General features: G+C 42.7%; 1 protein-coding gene across 1 annotated transcript in view; it reads left to right on the top strand.

Annotated features, from left to right (window-relative positions):
• Positions 1-6,091: 6,091 nt before the first annotated feature.
• Positions 6,092-19,346, top strand: part of CUL1 (cullin 1) — a 93,570-nt gene continuing 80,315 nt past the window's right edge. Inside the window, exon 1 of the mRNA XM_075921712.1 lies at positions 6,092-6,243. The gene's annotated coding sequence lies outside the window, so the exon portion shown is untranslated. The remainder of the gene's footprint in view (positions 6,244-19,346) is intronic.

The following is a 19,346-nucleotide window of genomic DNA, read 5'->3' as shown; positions in this document are numbered from 1 at the left end:
CCACCCACCAACGTATGCTGAAAGTACACTTTTTTTGACAAATTTTTCACTGCAATGGATTCATTTTATACCTGTCTCCGTGCCAACAGGAGGACTTTAGCCTATTATTTTCACCACTACACTTCCAAGTGTTTCCCCTCACTGGACGACTCAAGAAAATGAGACAAACTAAAAAGAATGTCAGCAGAAGTACATAGAGCGAGACTTTCTGCAAAATGAATTTTAGGTTTCTTTACCTTCCATGTTATTAACTGGCTTTTTTTTTAAATGGTGAATTAATCAGCTTTATTTTAAAAGTTATCTAAATTGCACGTTTTAACAGCCCTTCACTAACTTTTAGTTAAGGAACTTTACAACATTTTTAAGTTTGATTTATTTATTATTAGTTTCCAGAAAGCTGTGAGAGAACTTGTCTGTACTTCAGGTCACATGGGCGATACTGTGAGAAGGTACTGAGGGACTATCAGATTGAAGTGGTTTAATCTGTGTCCTCACTTCAAAGTGGGCAGGTTACCAGCTCACATATTAGCAGTTCTTGAACTTTAGCCGGTAGGGCAGGCCACCTACCCTCACATTTCTGCCAAGCAGTTGAGGGGCAACATCTGTGTAAGAGCCTGCATTAAATCCTCAATGAAAACACGGCCCAGGGGTGGCCCGTGCCTATAGGCAAACTTGGCAGCCACCTAGGGTGCCAAGTTAAATGGGGTGCCAAATTCTTTGCCACGTCCCCTTCCCCTTCTCGTAATGCCTGGCGTCGGCCCCGGAGGAGGAGTGCGGCGACTTCCCTGCACTGCAGGAGGGGTGAGTCAGCCCTGGAGGAGGAGCGCGAGGAGTTGGCCTCAGGGAAGCACGTGCCAGCTTCCCCTGCGCCGCGGGAGGGGGGGTCAGCCCCGGGAGAAGCGGTGTGGGGGGGTTTCCCCATGCCACGGGAAGGGGGGGTGTTGGCCCCAGGAGAGGCGCACACGGGGGTTCCCTGCACCTTCGGGGGGGGGGGTGTTGGCCCTGGGAGAGGTGCGCGCTGGCCTCCCTCTGTGGGGGGGGGGGGAATCCTGGGAGAAGATGGGTTCAGGGGACTCTCCCCCCCCACTGGCATCCTGTTCCCTCTCCCATCTCCCCATGCTCCTCTCCCCAGCCACAGAACTCTATCCCCAGCCCCCCTCTCTCCAGCGATGTGGTAGTAATGGCAGTTAAAGCAGAATAGCGTAATGGATTATTTTGGATTTGTAATAATAAACATTATAATTAACATTTGTAATGCATTTTTATTTGAAATCATACTGAAATATTGTCTACCTGTCGTGTACAAATCTATTCTGAAAATGTCTTGTCTCTATTTTAATCTGATCTCAGAAACATTGGTTGGATGGACAAACCGAATAATTATGCCTGTTTAAATAAATATGCTTAAAAAACATTAAATGGAAAATAGGGGCAAAATGTTTCCCAGTTTACCAAAAACCTCAGCCTATATCTGCCCTTGGGGTTTGGGTGGGGAACGGGTGTCGTCGATTGCATGGTTTGCCTAGGGCGCCAGTTGCTGGCAGCTAGTCTAGGGCCACCCCTGACAAGGCCTATGTATAACAAAATCCAAGCACTTATTAGAAGGAGTCTGTAATAGAGTGTTCTCAACAGCAGACCCAAAGCTGTGAAACGCCTTGTCTAAAGAGAGTTCAGGAAGAGTTATGAAATATTCTCAGTTGATACTACAAAAATTACCCTCTCATCACAGCATTTCTGAAGCAATGGAATGTTAGATAAACTTGATCACACTCAAAGCAAGCAGCTCACAACTAACCAAGAGTAGGGTGCAGAACTATCATTTTGCCCAGTTTATTTTAAACTAATCCATGTACAGGGCCCAGACACTACTACTGTGGTTGACACTTTAGAATTATAAATTAATTAAATTGGATAGATCTGAGACCAAAAAGCCAATACGTTGTGGGCTTTACCTGGGTCATCAATATAAACTAATTTCATAGCTCATGCATCAGGCCAGGGGAGAAGTCATAAGCTATACTGAAGTCAATATTTTATTAAAGAATGACCATTTGAACTCTTCTCCTAATTTGATGATCCCACATGCGGTGAGCGATCTTTTATATTAAAAAAATATATTATACCAATAGCATTTATTATATTGAAATCATACTTAGATTGCTGGAATCTTACCAGAAAAGTTTCAGGTGGTAAAATTGGTAAGCTATAAAGAAAAAATATACTTGATAAAACCTTAAAATGTGTGCTCATTCAAATGTAACTATAGATCTGTAGGAAAACAATAAAGAATAGGTGTGCAAAGGCTTGACTATTATAGAGGGAATCAAAATTGGCAGCAATCTATAAGGGAGGACACAGCAGAAAGTAGTTATTTTCTTTTTCCTTTTTGCTAAAACACAAATGCTGAATGTACTGAAATAAAAGATTGTTTCATAATACCATAAGAAAAATAGATGAATTAGATCCCCTAATTTATTATACATAATCTATTATTTTGTTTTAGTTTGAATTTTAAATCTTGCTGTGAAAAGATATCTGACTTTCTTGATGTACTCATTCTCCAAGGATGGCTAAATGAGATTTTAGAGTAGCAGGACTAATGGGCTTCACATGAATTTGCTTGTAGCTTTTTGTTCTGAATTATCAATGTTCCCAATAGAGAAACATAAATAAAAATACAGCAGTTAGCAAAGTAACCACAAGTAAATCCTGGCAAAATGTAAAGGCATAATCTAATCATTCATCAAACAAGCTGGTCTCACTGGCCCATATTTTACTGAAGCTGGAAAGTAGCCCAAGTACAGTTTTGATTTATCCATGGCCAATAAGATATTCCTTGCTGCCTCTGAAGGGTTGTAATAGTCCCCTGCTCTGTGTTGCTTGGGAATTCTTGCAGTCCAAACTCTCTGGCTGCTCTGGCATGCTTAAATCTTCAGACTATTCCTACCAACAAAAACAAGCCCTCCATCTTGGTTATCAATCTACATTTATGTATGTAGCTGACAAGTCACTCTGGGTACGTCTACACTACAGCGTTAATATGAGTTAATTTAATTCGAAATAGTTAATTTGAATTAAGCTAATTCGAATTAACGCATCAACACACAAAACATATTTCGAAATAGCGTTTTGCTATTTTGAAATAGCGCTTGGACCCTGAACCGAAGTTAAGGCTGGTTGCAACCAGTGCTGGCAGAGCATCAGGTTAGGACTGAGTGTGTGGGGTTGCTGCCTGAGGTTAACTGAGCTCCGTGCTTAAAGGGACCCTACCCTCACCCTGGACAGACAGTTCTCAGGGTTCCCCACTTGCTTATCTACCTCGATGAGGGACAGCAAAGCAGTCCTGTCTTGGAGTGCCCTGAGTGCCCGCACTAGGGACAACACAGCACTTGGCCACATGGAGCCAGAGCTGCCCCTGGACACGCCAGTGCATCTCGTGGGGTCATTGCCATCAGCCCGGCTGCACTTGCTGCAGGCTGCCATCCGGGGGAGCCCATCGGTGGGGGGGGGGGGCTGTCAGGATCCAGGAGGCCCTGAGGGAGAGTGTCCACCCCTCAGAGCCCTCAGAGCCACCCCAGTCCTCCCCACCAGGGGCTTGTGCCCCATTCCTCCCTCACGTCCTTCCACTTACCCCTCCCTAGCCCTTCTTCGTGATGTTAAACAAAAGACACGTACATTCAAAAATAGAAACTGGGTTTATTGAACAAAACTGGGGGGGGGGGGGGCAGATGAACCTCTGGGGAGACTGGGAAAAGGAGGTGGGAGGGGGAAAAGAGAGGGTGGAAGAGGGGAGGGAGAAACCTGGGAGGAGGGAGCTGGAAGGGGGAAGCAAGGGGAAGGAGGGGAAGGGAAAGCTCAGGGCTCAGGGTTGGGAGTCTTGCCAGACCAACTTGATTTTCATGCAAACCTGCTCCTGGGTTCGCATGTGGCCTTTGGTAGCCAGGCTGGAAGCTATCCTGCCATAGACGGCCACATTCCTCTATCTAGTGCAGAGATCATGGACATTGGGGGCTCCTCCCCCAAACCTGAATATGGTCCATGATCTCTACCCTGGACCAGGAATGTGCCTGCCTTCTCCAGCCCCTGTAGGCTCCTGGGAGCTCGCAGACTGCTCCTGGGGAGCAGTGGAGGGTCTGGTTGCCAGTGGCTTGCTGGCTTATGTTTTGGGACCGCTGGGTCAGGGGCAGTGACTGTTGGCTCTGGACTGGCAGGCTTGGAGCTGGCACAGGCACTGTGGCCAGGGTCTACCCCTTTAATGGCTCCATGGCTTGGGAAGAGGAGAGTAAGTTTTCTTGGTTGTACCCAAAGTGGCCACCAGGGCTCCCTGGGAAGGACTGGAGGCCACCTATTTTGAATTAAAGTGTCTACACAGCACTTAATTCAAAATAGCTATTTCGACTTTGGTATTACTCCTCATAGAATGAGGTTTACCAAATTCGAATTAATTTTGAAATAGCAGTTTGCATGTATAGATGCTATTAAAGTTAATTCGAAATAACGGCTGTTATTTCAAATTAACTTTGCAGTGTAGACATATCCTCTGAGCTCTTTCTAATGGTTATTTTAAATTATTCACACTATCAAATAAAACCCTCATTGTAACAAACTAAATGGACTAGTCATCATAAAGTTAAAAAAGTCAACATCTTGAACTATTTTTTAGATACTCAATATAAAAGTATTTTCCACTAGGGATGTAATAGTCCATTAACTGATTAGCAAAAGCTTATAGGTTAATGCTATAGACTACACACATTTTCCCATCCCTTGCCAGTAAATTTTTTAGCAGGCTGGCCAACAGCCCAGCTCAGTACCGTCTTGTGCCAGATCTGGGACCTACCCCTCCTGCGGTTCTGCATTTGAAGTGTATTAAGAGCCAGGCAGGCAAGCAGCCTGGCTCAGTTCTGGCTCATGCTGAGTCCAGGAGCTCAGACCACACACACACACACATCCCAGAAAGGGGCTGCTGCCACCCTGAGCTGCTTCCTCTGTATCGGGTCGACAGGCAGCTGGTCTGCGAGGAGAGCAGGTTTTTAAACTGGCTCCCCTCGTGGTCCAGCTCCCTCCTGGCACCCCACACTGCTGCCTCTGATACAGAGACAGCAGCACAGAGTGCAGGGGACTCCTCGGGAGTGGGCTGCCGGCCCCACCCCCGGGGACTATAGAATAGTCGAGTAACCAATAAGAATTTATGAGGTAAATCGACGAGTCAGTTAACTGAAATATAACATCCCTATTTTCCACACGTATTCTGCTTCTGTTGGCATAATTAGAAAGTAAATTTATAGTAAAAAAGGCAAGATTCTGCCTACTCTTTCCTCATCTATGTATGTGGCTAAAGAGAGACCAGACAATGAATTGCAGGATACCCTGGATCCAGGCCCACCAACAGAGGGGTGGAGGGGCGACTGACCGGAGCCCACTGATTCAAAAAGGCCTGGAGCTCCTGGAGCTCCCAGCCCTTTAAATCACTGCTGGAGCTCCGGACAATGCTTTCTGGGCAATGCTGAGGGCTGGCTGCCCAGCTCCACTCCTCTGCCTACGGTCCCACTTCTTCCAGGAGCAACAGACCTACCCCTCTCTCCCCTCCATCCGCCGCCTTTTCCAGGGGCCTGGGGCTACTGAGTCTATCCGCTCTCCTGCTCTGATCCTCACTCTCCTGAAGCCTGATATTTTTAAGCTGAATAGGTTTTCCCCTTCCTTTGTTGTCTTACAAGGGCATTCCAAATTCAAGGTGAGATTAGGCACAGACTCCTTGATCCCTAGGTGAGTATCCTGCTGATGGACTGAACACCTCCTTTCCCCATTCAGATTGCTCCTGCTTCCATTTTTCTTCCTTCCCTCTCTTATAGCCCTATGAAAAGCTTATTGTTGGATTATGATCTCAGAAGCAAAGCTCCCCCTTGTCCTTCACCCCATTCCTCCTCCTCCTCCTCCTCAGCTATGCTCGGCACGGGTCTTTGTTCAGTTATGGGATTCTGACATGCTTCCTCTGAGGTTATGACATCAAAGGTAAATCAGCCAATCCCTGCTCTTTCCCTCTTCTCTATCTCATCTCTCTTACTTCCCCTCAGTCTTTATTCATGTGCCTACAGCTCTCTTGCTGAGAGCCAGCATGACTAGTGGACCAAGCATCAGAGTGAATAAGTTCTCAATTCAATTTTCGATGCTAGTAACATCTCATCCTATGTTGTATACAGTGTAGATTTAGCCATGTTGGTCCCAGGATATCAGAGAGACAAGGTAGGTGAAGCAATATCTTTTATTGAACAAAATTCTGTTGCGGGGGAGGGGGAGAGAGAGAAAGAGACAAGCTTTCAAGCCACATGGAGCTCTTCCTCAGGTCAGCGAGAGAGATTTGAGTGTCACAGCTAAATGCTGGATGGAACAGACTGTTTAGCATAAGTAGCTAGCACATATTATAAGGGACCTTTCAAAGCTTTTTTATAGCTTATTACAACAATCTGTAACCCTGTAGCTTACTCTTTGTGTACTTTTGTAGAGGTGTTAATGGACCACTCTACTTTGAATGGTTCTTTAGAATAGCTTTATCTTGAATGGTTCTTTAGACCAGGTTTTCAATCTCAAACTTATTTGCTCCCACCCTGTGTCATTGTGTCTGTAGTGGTTTATGCCTCCTCTACCACACAGGTATAGATACAGATATATGTGGCAGCAGTGCTTCATTTGAATTAATATCTGCCGGGGCATAGCCACAGGTGGGCCTGACGGGGCCTTACCACCCAGGACCTCTGAACCTGCGTCTGGAGCTCTTGAATCAGAGGCGGAAATTCCCAAACCCAGCTTGGTGTCCATCAGTTCAGTCACATGACATGTCACTCTCCTACCAGTGCCACAGGATGCTTCCCTGGTCTCCTGCCCCAGTGCTAGTGCCATAGGGACTGTTCCTAGTGGGGGGCATGTCTAGACAGGGCTAGCACTGGATCACTCTGCGACTGACTCCATGACTGCTTTCACAGGATGTGGGTTGAATCCTCCATCCAAAGTTATAGCTACCCTACCTGGACAAATGGTTCTTCATGGCTCTGGGACCCAGAGATGACCTGTTCAGAAGCAGTTAAATGAATACTCTTGAATAGCAAATGTGATACAACTAGATGCATGAATCTGCACAAATGGACTACATTCCAATTCTGATGCACCGCCAATCATGTCAAGGCAATGAGCATTCCATTACCACTTCTTCTGGACTATATTGTACAACTTAAAAGATATGAGTTATCCACTGGCTCTGGGAACTTGGCAGCGATCATGGTCTTTCACCCTGTGATAGACATCTACTCTGTGTTCACCCACCAGTTCATGAAAAGATTCCTGAAAGGTCTCTAAAATCTTTACTTTCATATACAGGATCCCACTCCAGCATAGGACCCTAGCTTCATTCCATGTTTTCTTATTAAACCACCTTTTGAATCAAAGCCAGTGGGCTCTGATATGCATTATACATGAAAACAGAATTTCCTGTTGCTATTGTCTCGGCCCAATGAACTGGTGAAATTGGAGCACTCATGGCATACCCCAGTAAATGACTTTGCATGAAGAAAAGGTCATGTTATATCCATAGCCTACATTTTTACCTATGGTACCTTCCTCCTTTCCATCTCAACCAACCTATCCACCTACCTGCTTCTTTCCAAAGCCAAATAACAACCAATAGGAAGTGGCATTAAACACCCATGATGTCAGACAAGCATTATCTTTCAATCTGGATAGAACTAAACCTTCCAGACAATTATCACACTTATTCCTATCAATGGCTAAAAGATTGAAAGGCATGACCAATTCTAAGCAACGCCTTTCCAAGTGTATCTCAAAGTGTAAATACCTGTGCTACCAACAGCATAATCAACAACCTCCCCCAGGAACTTGAGCACATTCCACCAGCTCACTCATCTCTTCAATCGCCTTTCTCTATGATATCCTGATTGCTGACATTTCCAAAGCAATCACATGGGCATCCATGGACACTTTCAGCCATCACTATGCCATGACTCATGACACAGCATAGGTACTCTAGCAGGACATCCACATTACATGCTGTCCCAAAATCTCCCAGAGGAAAAAAGGGTAACCCTGAACAGTAACTGAGGTTCCTTGAGATGTTTCCCTATAGTACTCCACTACCTGCCCTCCTCCCCTCTGCTTCGGACCTGAAAGTTAAGTTTTGTGGCAAAGAAGGAACTGGTCCGATGGCCAGATAGGCACTGCCATTGAAGATCACTGATCCCAGGTGCACGGGGTACTGCCACACCCACTTACAGTGAGGCATCCAGGGGAACACACATCTTGAAAAACCTCAGTTACTGCACAGGGTGAGTAACGTTTTTTCCTTTGGGAGATTGAACTACTGGATGCAATAATTTGCAAAAACTGTACAAAATGATATGACATTCTAGGATAAAGTTGGGATGGAGGTATAGCTATGGATTAACAGAAGAAAGAGTTTCTCATGATGAATGCGCAGGACTGAGTGTCAGAAGCCCTGGGCAGGGCTGGATGGAGGCATGGGTGAGCTGGGAAGCTGCCCAGGGCTCCAACCCACGGGGGGCACCTGATGGCAGCTGTAAGGGGCGCACGGTGTCCCTTGGGGCTGCCATCAGGAGCTACGCGCCCAGCTCCCACAGTGCCGGCCCTGCGGCGCCGGACAGCAGCGCCCTTGCCCCTACGACTGCGGGCGCGTGCGCTAGCAACGCTGGCCGGGTTGAGCTGGGCAGTGCATGCACCGTGCGCCCCAGGGGTAGGCTCGCACTTCCAGGGGTGGGCAAGCCCACGCCCCACGGGCGGGCCTACACATGTGCCCTGCGCCCGGGGGTGGCACCACACGCCTGGGCCCAGGGCGCCAAAAGGGCTCGGGCTGGCCCTGGCCCTGGGTTGCATTCTATGTTCTTCTGGACTTTCCTTGTTACTTTGGATAAACCAGCAATGACAAAATTCATACATGTGGATGTTTAACTTTAGCCACATAAATAAAACGCATCCAATTTTCACAGATGTTAATTACCAACAGTTCCTGTTGATGTTTGCAGGAACTCTGAGTGCTCAACACCTCCAAAATCAGGCCAGTTTTACATAGGCTACTAAATATGAATTTACCCATCTTCCTTTAGGAACCCAACTTTGGAAATGTTGGTCTTACGGGTCTTACGAAAATCACCCTAGTATAAATGTCTGACAATCCTACTTCAGCACAGGGAAATTTGTGGTAATGCTATACTTAACAACATTTTATTTTCCATACCCCAGCTTTGATTGTGATACAAATACTTATCTGCCTCATCCAACATCTTGTGAAGCTTAATTCAATAATTTTTGTACAGCAGTTTGAGATCATCAAGTAGAAGATGATATATAACAGTAATGGCAAAACATCATTGTTATATTGAACATATGTGTGGACTTTAAGTTTCACATCAGTGCTATTTTATTTTGTATATTTTCAAAGAGCCCTCTTCCAACTTACATCATCCCTTGAAATTACATTGAACCTCCTGTCATGTTTGTGCTGTCTCATTAAGGCTTCTGAAAGGTAAATCTCAAAAGGTTCTGGGCCATAAAGGAGAGAGAGGAAGGATGAGGAGATAAGAGATAGTAAAGAGGAAGAGGGACATGGAAGACCAAAGGAAAGAGATGTGTTCCACAGGAAAGCGATACAATAACAAATCACGGAAGTTTCTTGAAGTGAAAGAATTGAAAGAAAAATATGTAGGGGCATTTTAGTTAGTATGGCATAAGTTTGTAAATTTTAATAAACAGTAAGGATGGAGACATTACAGTAGGAAAACAAGAAGAAAGATGAAAAAAGAAACATAAAAAGAGAAACAATGAAATACACACTCACCTTTATTTTCATGTGGTCCAATATACTTTAAGAAATAGAAAATTAAGTCTTGGATTTCAAATTTCTTGAGGGTCCTCTCCAAACACAAACCTATCTATCTCTGAAAAAATTTATCTTGCCTGATGTGTAAATGTTGCCATATATGATACTGTTCCCAGGTAATGTTGTTTCTAGGATTATGGAGACCACCCATGTAAAACATCCTGAAAAAACTAATTTGTAAGTTATATGTAAGGTAGAGCTAGCTTGATAACCTAATGTTAGTATTGCCATCACTGAAGATAGGAAGATTGCAGGACTGAACACTTGGAGATTGGGGAAGGGCTAACAGTATAATTTGTTTTTTTCCAAGTCTGAAATAGGCTGAGACTGATTCAGAGGGCTTGAGTAGTTCAGGTAGCTGGACAACAAAGCAAGAGTACTTACACAGACTAAATATGGCCTTGCCAAGTATAGGTGCATCTAGATAGCACCCTTCTGTCGGAATAAGCTACGCAATAGCTTATTTTGGGAAATTTCAGGAAATAGCAGGTGCTTTTAAAGACATGGTGTTGCTATTTTGGGATACTTCCAGTATCCTGAAGGAGCCATGCAGTCTAGCTGTACCCTCCTTCTTGGCCTCAAATATTCAAAGAAGGAAAGCACTTATGTTAGAAATATGTGGCTGAGCCTCAGAATTCTGATAGGAATGCACTAGACTCCTATGGGAAAAGGATCTATCATAAACTTGCCAGTAATTGACGGCTATAAATGTGAAGTTAATAATGCATAGAAATGATTAACACACATAAGAGAAGCAATTTTAATAAATATTAAAATTGTGTCCCCTCTGAAGGTTGTATATATATTTGGCAGTCTCGGTAGAGTATAAGGGGAATTAATTTATAAATATAGCCATGCTATCTTCCCATCAGCATTTGTAAGGTAAGGTAGAGAACTCACTCTAGCCATATGTGGAATTAAAAGCACAATGATTTTAGATTGTCGGACAACAAAATGAACTCTGCTTATTTCTGTCCAATAGGAGGCAGATTAAGATTGAGATAAAGAATGTTTCTTTCTTAATCAGTATTGTGCTTTATAAAAGCAAAGCTCCCATCTGCTGTTACATGGGCTGCTAATTAACTTAATACATTTCCCCAATGGTTCACTGTATTTCTCCAACTGTTTTCAGTAATGCCATTTTTTTTCTCTGCGCAAAATAAATCCTACAGAACTAGGGATGATTAAGATCAATTCCCGTGTCAAGTAAGCAAGGACTTTAGAACCTTCCTGTTTTGTATTTAAAAACACACACAGAGAACAAGTTCTGCAAGGATGCATAAGAGGCAACGAATCCTGATATTTGTGGATGACAACTGAACAGACCTAGCAGGGACTGCACAACAGACACCCACTCTGTAGTTTATTAGCTATTGGTATGTTGATATACAATGTTTCATGCAAGCAAGACAGGGACAAACTGGCCTTTCCTGCTCCTACCATCTTAATCACAGCAGGAGTCTTCATAGTCAGGAGACGACTCAACCATGTTTTGACTTCTCACTTGGGGTGCACCTACACAGCACGCTACACTCAAAATAAGATACACAATTTGCGCTACTCAAATTGTGTATCTTATTTCGATTCTACTTCAAAATAGTTTATTTTGAAATGTGATGCATCAACACAGTACCAAATTTTGAAATAATGCACTATTTCAAGACATCCCTTAACCCTTGTGGAACAAGTGTTACAGGGATGCCGAAATAGCGTGACTGTTATTTAGAAAAATATTTTGAAATAATGGGAGGCTTGTTAAGACGCGGGGTAGCTATTTCGGGATACCTCCGGTGTCTTGAAATAGCCACGCAGTGTAGAGGTACCCTTGGAGTATTGTCTTGTAGCAGAATTTGAGAGGCAGAGGCAAAGCAGGGATCCCAAATTAGCTATCTTGGCATTTGCATTAATGAGCATTAGTAGGTAAAATACCTAAGTCAGACTGTGGCAGTTAAATTGTGTACTACTTTGGGAGAAACACATTACCAATAGATGCCCAACTTTCCCAATGTTTGGATAATCCACCTTTAGAAAGGGTAATGCAAGGTAGAGCCAAGACTTTGCTGCCACTTTTGGAATGGCTTGCCCAGCCAAGCAAAATAAAGGGACGATGCGGTCAGTCCTTTTCGCAAATACATGGAAGAGAGGGAGTTCCTTGTGCTTCCTTGCCATGAACCCACAAAAATCCAGTCAAAATCCAAATATAAATTAAAAAAATGAACATGACTATGAGATAAATGCTTTGTGAACCACATAGTCCGACTTGCTTCTGGGCTCTGGGATGCTCCACAAGGTTGAGGGAATCAACTTTCCTCCCAAGTCGTACAATAAAATTGTCTGCATAGCACAATCCTCACAGTGCAGTATTGCCCATTCTCCTCCCACTGCTCTTCAGAGAACAATGGCCACTCAATATTGGTTATTAGTGGGAGATCTCCCATCCTCATTTTTTTCTTCCCCAGGTTCCATCCATTTGTGCAACAGTACATGAAGAGCTACATGCTCTTTCCTGTAGTAAGCATGAAGTTTACATACTCTGTGGCCCAAAGTTTAACAAGAGGCTTCTCAGTATAATTGTACAGTGACAGGAACCCTCAAGTGGTACCTGGATGGATGGAGGACGGAATTGTCATAAATAGCAATAGACAATTGAAAAAATTCTTTTCCATCTTGAGGAGGAGGGTGGAGAAAGAGGGTGTGAATATAACTGTTCTCTCTTGAAAGAGGGTGTGAAATACCTATTCGTTTTATTCATTGCAACAGTTTCTAAAAAAAAGGTTTCCTTGTTTTAGTAAGAAAAATATTTTGTTTTTAAGTGTATTATTTATCTTAAAAGAATCAATGTCTATCACAAGAGAGAGGTAAAGGAGGGGAAATTAAATTAGTAATGACTAGTTTTATAGATTTCCTTTTATCAAAAAGCCTCAGAGTTCCAGACCAAAAATGAAAACATTCAACCTTGCACAGCCCCTGCAAAGTTCATAAGTGTTGTTATCAAAAAATAAAATCAGATGCATGAATCACTGAAAAGCAGTGTGTAATCAGAATGGTTTTACTGTTTATTTCATTTGAGGTTTGGAGCAGTGTTAGACAAGCAGTTAACACATACGAATAAGATAACATCAAACGTTTTTTGGCTGTGCAGTTTAGTGACTGTGTACTTTATTTCCTCTTTACAATATTAATTTACAAAAGAAAAACTGCTCCTTAGACATTTATAACCATTAATATAAGTACCTCAAAATACAGGTACGATCAAATAGGTATGTATCAGGATCTAGTAAGATATTTCAGCTAGTATTTCAATACTTGGAATATTAAGCACAATGGGTATGTCTACACTTCAGGCTTCTTCCACAAAAGGTCTTGTGCAAGAGCGTGTCCACATTGCCATGTGCTTTTATGCAAGAGATGCACTTTTGTGCAAGAGTGTCCATGGCAGTGTGGACGCTCTCTTGCGCAAGAAAGCTCTGATGGCCATTTTAGCCACGGCAGTTTCTTGCGCAAGAAACCCGTTGCCTATCCACACTGCCTTCTTGCACAAGAGTTCTTGCACAAGAGGGCTTATTCCTCGTGGGGAGAGGAATAACTCTTGCGCAAGTAGCCTTCTGTTCCAATACTTTATTATAAATTTTCTTGCACAAGAACCCATGTGCAGTGTAGATGCTCCTCACGTTTTTGTGCAAGAACAACTGTTCTTGCACAAGAAGCCTGCAGTATAGACGTAGCCATTGAGTCTGCTGATAAAATATGCAATTGTTTTAAAGCTTCTGTGCTTACCGACCAGCTTTACTATGTGAGATATTTCATCTGTTACAGCTTATCTATAGGGGAAAATTGCACTGTGTTAGACATGATAATCTACACACATTTTAAATACTAGATGTAGCTAAGTGCTTTCTTCTCCTAGCTTCTGAGTGGTTTCTCTCATTGAGGTTATGTCTTGATTGCATCCCTCCATCGACAGAGGGATGCAAATCAAGCACATCAAAATTGCTAATGAAGCAGGGATTTAAATATCCTGTGCTTCATTAGCATAAACATGGCCGCCGCTTTTTTTCAAAATGGAGTTTTTGTGAAAAAACGGCAGTCTAGACGCGGATCTGTCAAAAATAAAGCCTTTTTTGACAGATCCTGTATTTCTCAAAAAATGAGGTTTACAGGATCTGTCAAAAAAGGCTTTATTTTCCACAGATCTGCATCAAGACTGCCATTTTTTTCAAAAAAAACCTCAGTTTCGAAAAAAACCAGTGACCATATTTATGCTAATGAAGCGCAGGATATTTAAATCCCTGGTTCATTAGCAATTTCGATGTGCCTAATCTACATCTCTCTGTCGACAGAGAAGTGTGGACTAGACACACCCTGTATGATCAGAAATAGAGGTTTGAGCAGAAAGTCCAGCATTATCATGTTTGAAACATGTTATCATGTTTGAAATAATTTGTTTCGATTACTGTGTTGCCAGCTCTCATAGCATTGACACAGAGAGCATAATCAGGATGACAATTAGCAGTTAGAACCAGATAAAAAATAAGGGTTAGACCCTGTTTAGCATCGGGTCCAGTTTCAGCCTGTATTTAATAAGTTGAGTTCAATCATTCAAGGTATGTGCTGTGACTGTGTGCAATACTGCGTAAGGTTTATTGACCTTGGTCTGTAGAAATATTTTTGGAAAGTGTTTTAATGTGATGTTCCTGAGTATTCTTAGGGGTTTATTGCATTGGGAATCCCTTTTGACTTAACATTTTCTATACTGGAGGTAGTGTGATATTGAAAAGGTATGGGGGGGGGAGAGAATTACTTTTCAACTGTAAGATTTATTTAAGGGAATTAAGGGAATTGCCAACTACGTAAAAATATCAGTCATGACTCTCAAGTATACAACAGACTGTATCAAACTCTCAAATTTAGGTTCCATTTTTGCCTCTTCACCTGAAAATGAAGCTAACTCAGAGACTGGCAAGTGCTCTGAATGGACTTCAGTGGCCATAAATATGGTCTGGTACAGGTTGGACCTCGCTGGTCCAGCACCCTTGGGACTCGACTGGTTCTAAACGAGGGGATTTGCTGGACTAGGGAAGGTCCCTCCCTTCCTGACTTGTGCAGAAAGACTGGTCATTCACTCTATAGAGTACGGGTTTGCTGATCTTTTTTCATGAGTCCATGAAAGCAGCAAATGTTGTCAAGCAATAGGACAGGTCCTTTGAGATTGGGATCCTATTTTCTGTCTCAATGGGAAAAGTTGACCAAGACAAGTCTTACAAATGATTAAAGACAGTTATGCTACAATAATTCATGAAACCTTTCCAGGTTTCTAGACTTTCCTTCAGATAACAACATTAGAGAAGACTGGCAATTCCCTTGTGATTCAGATTACTAAAAACCAACTGCTTTACATAGAAACTTTAGAGGCTGTGCAGCATAATGAGAAATTCCGGGGTTTTTATCAGTTCTATTTGTAATACTTTAACAAAGTAAATGAACTCAAAATGTCAGAAGAGATAACAACCTGCTCATAATACATGTCTGCATCGTGCTGGGAAATTTCCTGACCTCTGCAAACAAGAAGTGTACCTGGATAAAGCAAGGTTTGTGTACAACTCACAACAGTACCGGTACAAAGCTCTCCCCCTTCAGGATGTCAGCCTGTCAGAGGATTAACCAAAGCATGCAAATACAGACTATACATCCATTTTTAGACTGCATCCCTTAGCCTTTGCTATTGATCTGGCATCGTCCCTCATTCAAAAGCAGAATTATTAACTTTTGAGAAGAGTAATGTAATCTCTTCATAATCTATTATTTGCCTGAGAATGGTGAGAGTACAGTGCAGGGCAGAGGATCATTTACCACTGACAGACTTCATAGGCACAAGTGATAGATCTGTGTGTCAGCTAGAAGAACCACAATTAAAAATATTTCAATGGTTCCAAGGCCAGAAGGGACCATTGTGATCATCTTGTCCTACCTCCTATATAATACAGGCTATAGATCTTCCCCAACATAATTCCTAGAGCATATCTTTTAGAAAAACCTGACAATTTGATTTAAAATGGTCAGCGATGGAGAATCGAACATTAAATATTGGAACAATTTACCAAGGGGTCATTACTCTCACTGTTAAAATGTACGCCTTATTTCCAGTCTGAATTTGTATAGATTCAGTTCCAGCCATAGGATTGCATTTTACCTTTCTCTACGAGATTGAAGAGCCCTTCATTAAATATTTGTTCACATGCAGGTACTTATAGACTGTAACCAAATTACTCCTTAAAATCTCCTTGTTAAGCTAAATAGATGGAGCTATTTGAGTCTATCAGTATAAGACATGCATCTGAAAAAACTTTTTCTGAAAGACAGCATACACATGCAAAAGCGCATCGAAAAAACACAACTTTTTCTGAAAGAGAGCATCCAGACTGATTGGAAGCTTTCTCGCATAAAAGGCTCTAGTTTTCAAGATATGCTATTGGGTCAGTATATACGACCCTTGACTTGTGAATGGCGGAGGATAAGTGAGTTATAAAGGGAAGAGATCTCAATTTAAACCAGAAATGACTAAAATACATCTTTGACTGGATCTATGAATAAATCTATGACTGGATTTGGACAGTATTTGCTTTTTAGGCAAAACAATGAATGATGCAATCTGAAGTTGGTATTGCATCATACATTATATGAATTGCATCATGTTATTCTTAGAAGTCATGGATGTTTTGCTGCATAATGGCAATGTTTTGCCATCAATTCCAGTTGGTCATGCAGTCCATATGAAGGAAACCTATGACAACATGAAACAACTTTTGAGGTGCATAAACTATGATCAACATCAGTGGCAGCTTTGTGGCAATTTGAAGGTTGTTGCTCTCTTGCTTGGTCTGCAGACTTGATACACAAAGAACTGCTGTTTTCTCTGCGAATGGGATAGTCATGCAAGAGATTCCCACTACATCAAGATAGATTGGCCACTCTGACAGTCTGGGAGGAAAAGTGTTCAGCATCCACCACTTGTTGAATCAAGGAAGATTTTGTTACCACCCTTACACATCACGCTGGGTCTGATGAAGAACTTTGTCAAGGCCATGGACAAAACAATTTATTCCCTTTTTATAGCCAAAGTCCAGATACAGGCCAGAGGCTGAAACCAGGTGATCTGAGTCTGAGAACAAGCCAAATTGATACTGTAATGCTAACAGACCATCTCAAATAAAAGCCATAGGTCAATTTACTTGTTAGAGTAGAACAAAGAGGGATGTCAGCACATTACAATTATATGGCATATGAACTGGTAATTACATTTAAACTAATGTTACCTGTTGACTGCTATTGCTTTATATTATGCATATTCCTGTACTTAACTAAGCATTGATCAAAAGTGTGTGTCAATGTGTAAACTTCATGCAAACTAATGAAGGATTGTTTGAATTGCAGTAATTAAATGCATTGTGTATATCTCTGCAACTGGATTGCACATCAAATGCAATTGGAGCTTTGGAACTATAAATGAATAAGCATGTTAACTTCAAAGCAAGCATCATGATGCTCGATGATGGAAAATCTGCAGACCCATTTTGCATTTAATCTAGAAAGGAAAAGCCCATGCTGTGACAGAAGCAATTGCCAGATTGCTTTCAGAGCAAACAGCTATATGGATCTAGGTGTGATCTTGTATCTCTAAGCTGTTTGGATACTTTCAGGGAGCATTCCAGATGCAAAACAGAGATCCCCAGAAAACCGGCAGATTACACTGGTCTACAATTTTTTAGAAGTCGTCTGCTTCAGAGATAAAATGTGCTATTTATTAAGTATTTTGATGTGCTGAATTCAAATATGACTATTAAAACAACTGATTGACTACTGTTGCTCTGCCCCGGGCTTCCTGGAATCAGCCGCTGATCAGTTTCAACAGCAGCTGAATCTGGACTCCTGGGACGGAACAGCTGGGGCACTGCCAGGTAGGTCCCCGCAGGACCAACCCGGCAGCACCCCATCTGCTCTACCCTAGGCATTCCGCAACAAAAGCCTGGTCTGCTGGGGGGGTGGGGACACACTAGCTGCGCCCCCTCCCCCCCCAGCAGACCAGGGAGACCCGAGCAAAGCTGCGGAGGGACAAAGGAGCAAAGGAGCAAAGCCGCAGAGGCGGGGGATCCCGCCGCCTGTGCGGCTTTGCTCCGGGGCAAAGGAGCAAAGCCGCACGGGCAGCGGGGTCCGCCGCCTGTGAGGCTTTGCTCGGGTCTCCCTGCTGTGCTGGGGAGTCCCCGTCCAGCACACCAGGGAGACCCGGAGCAGCTTTTCTCGCCCCGGAGGATGCGGTGGCGGGACCACTGCCCGCGAGCTCCGGGGCGAGAAAAGCCCCGTTCGCAAGTGTGGATCCGACATAAGTCGGATCCGCGTAAGTTGGGGACTGCCTGTACTCAGTTTGGCTTGTCTATGGTCACTGATTTCAGTTCTGCTACTGGTCCAGATCTCGGTTCCAGCACTATCTCAGCACAGTCCCAACCCCCTGATTGGTTTCTAGCTCTACTCCAACCTCTGTAGGCATGACTATCAGAAGACGGAGCCTGATAGTAATGTGCACTTTTGCATGAAATTCCCTGCCTTTTTCTGTTATCATTGGTCCTGAAACCGGAATTCCTTCAGCATGTTTTTATTTGAAACGTATATGTAGCAACATCTAAATCCTCCAATGAAGATTTTTTCAGTCTTTCTCTTCAGTACACTGAGCATTCTATTAACATCATGATTAAAGTTATGAATCCATGATTTGTCCATGTTCAAGTCATACACAATTCACAAAAAACAATTATACACTAGTGACATTTTTTTCTTGCTGGAATACCGTGCTCAAATTTCTCTATGAACTCAAGTTTCTGTTAAAGGATTAAGAAAACTTTCTTTTTGTCATGCCATGGGACAAAAAAAAAAAAAAAAAAAAAAAATAGATGGTAATAGTTTGTCCATAATTCAGGCTTTTTCCTTTTTTTACTCCTTCAAAGATTTTACCCCCTTTTATATCTTAGGTATGGCGTGATCCTTTTCTTGGTTTAGCACTTGAAAACAATGCTGACTTTAACAGTGTAAGAATTTAATTAAATGCTGCTATAATATTACAAAATGCAGTTAAAACAAACCTCGAGAGACTTACCATTGTTGTCCTCATTTATCAATAATGTCCCTCATTGGTTTCCTCCTTCCTCTGATAATCTTTTTCCGGATTCTACCATGGAGACAGCGTGTTATTCATCATGTGCTTTAACTCCACCCCTAATATATAACTCCTACTCTGGCAAATGAAAAGTGTTATGTCATGCTTAGGGACAGAGATTATAAAGCAATTTCTTCATGGACAAATTTAGTGCATGATACAATCCTTCACAGTTGTCAAATAGGTTATGTCTACACTGCAGTTTTTTTTGGAAAAAGGTACGCAAATTGCAAACTGCAA

This window comes from Pelodiscus sinensis, chromosome 2 (assembly GCF_049634645.1).
Source record: "Pelodiscus sinensis isolate JC-2024 chromosome 2, ASM4963464v1, whole genome shotgun sequence".
NCBI classification, from domain to species: domain Eukaryota; kingdom Metazoa; phylum Chordata; order Testudines; family Trionychidae; genus Pelodiscus; species Pelodiscus sinensis.
This window is presented reverse-complemented; position numbering and strand designations above follow the sequence as displayed.